The following is a 2,159-nucleotide window of genomic DNA, read 5'->3' on the forward strand; positions in this document are numbered from 1 at the left end:
GCGCTAACAGAGCGCTAGCAGAGCTCTAGCAGAGCGCTAACAGAGCGCTAGCAGAGCTCTAGCAGAGCGCTAACAGAGCGCTAAAGGCTGTGGAAGGCTGTGAGCGGAAATGAGCCCTGCGATGTGCAGAGTGAGATCCAGCAGGGCGACCTGCAGGCTGGTCTGAGCTATGAGCTTCACTCGCTTCGCTGTGCGGATGCAGGCTCCGTTTCACTGAAACGCACACATCGCCCAGACGCGTGTTGCTCAGTGAATTAACGTTCAGTGTTTTGACGGAAAATGGAACACAGAAGTAATGAGGGCGGTGGGGTAAAAGGAGCCCGGGTCAGCTGCATTCTGTCTGCTCTGTGTGAGAGCCGTGGTGCTCTTTACCGGCAGCCTGTGGGCCCTGACTCAACATTCCTGCTCTCTTATTGCTACCAGACGCTGGCCATGCTTATCCGCCCAGCTTCCCTTTCCACACAGCGCCCCAGATCCTGCTCATGGTGTCCTCAGTCTGCGAGGACAACCACCGATAACCTGCAGAGAGCCCCTGTGTTCAGTTTGTTTCCCCTGGTGTTCATATATTTACACACTCATCCGCCTGTGCAGACACTCACCCCTAAGTATGTTCTCATACTTTTTTAACTGAAGTGCTTAGTTGGTGCGCTGGTCACATGATGCACCGGTTGCTCCAAAAACCAAGCGCAGTGTCAGAATGTGTCTGGGACACAGCGACTTAAACGTTTCTTTGTTTTGAGCAGGAAAAAACATTGAGCCCTAGCGAAAACACCCGCGTACCATAAAATACCATAAAATTCAATCAGAGTGCTTTCTGTTTACTTGGGGCCTCTTCAGGCCCTTGCTGAGTTTAAACTGTTTACAGAGTGCTCCACTGCACTTTGGATCTGCTGCCCTAAGCAAAGCCTCCTTTCCATGTCCTGTCATTTCACAGCTGGGCTCCCTGATAAAGCTACAGATGTTGCTGTCTTATATTCCTTTGCCATTTTCAGGGTTATGGGGTGGTAGAGTGATACAGTTACTTCACTGTGGGGTTATAGTCAATGTAACACATAATTTTCACTGTTGGAAATAAGTGTGAGAGTGACGCAGCATCTTAATTGTGTCCGAGTGTTTCGACCGTAGTTATGACCTCACTACAGAAGACTCAAGTAGCTGGTGGCAAAGCAGGCTGGGAAATGACTGAGCCAGGGCAGGCTTTGCTGGAACTGGGGCACAGGAAGGGAGCAGCAGACACAGGCCCTGTGAATGCAGTCCTAATTAAAGGCAGATCTGGGGGCCTGGAGGTAAACAGACCCTTTGAGAGAGCCCGCTGTAGCCCCGCCCCGTCTGCGTGAGAGGAAATGGGGTGTCGCCGTCCCTCGCTGCTCCCTCCCGCACTTCCTGTGCGCATCACACCGTCTTTCATCTCCCCAGAGCCAGAAAACCAGCGGCCCTTCCCTGCCTCTGAGTCTGCTGCATGAGGCCATGCAGGCCAGTTAAGCCTTATCTGAATCACTGTCTCTTCCTGCTGTCACACCAGCTAGTCCCCGTTTCAGTCCGTTTGAAATCGATTCTCACACATGTGCTTAAACTCCACATTAAGAAGGAACATTGGGCAGAAATTGCCTCAGGATTAATTCACTGGGGAGCAGTGTGTGGGTTTGGGCACTTCTCCACTTCTCTTGTACCATATTGCATGTGGCCCAGTTGCTGCTGGCCTCGGCGAAGCTCTTTCTCGCTCTGCAGACTCTCTCCAGGAGCTTGGCCTGGAATGAGAGCGCGCCGCGCCTCGCGGGCCACTGGCTGCACATCTGCTTTCGCTCACTCTCAGCTGTGCATGGGAGGCTACACTAACGGAGCGAAGCAGGGAGGGTGCAGCCTGAAGGCAAGGCTTGGGTCCCCTCCACCGTGGGACTGGGGCTTGGGTCCCCTCCACCGTGGGGACAGCAAGGCTTGGGTCCCCTCCACCGTGGGGACAGCAAGGCTTGGGTCCCCTCCACCGTGGGACTGGGGCTTGGGTCCCCTCCACCGTGGGGACAGCCTTTCAGAGCCCGCTCGTGTCCAGCCGCGTCTCGCATGAGCTCACTGCTGGGGTCCGCCTTTACTAGGCAACAGATTTACAATAGAGCAGCAAGCCGGGGGAGAACAGAGGGGAATGCAGAACAATGTGTAAAATG

The sequence above is a fragment of the Anguilla anguilla genome, chromosome 19 (genome assembly GCF_013347855.1).
Source record: "Anguilla anguilla isolate fAngAng1 chromosome 19, fAngAng1.pri, whole genome shotgun sequence".
Classification (NCBI taxonomy): Eukaryota; Metazoa; Chordata; class Actinopteri; order Anguilliformes; family Anguillidae; genus Anguilla; species Anguilla anguilla.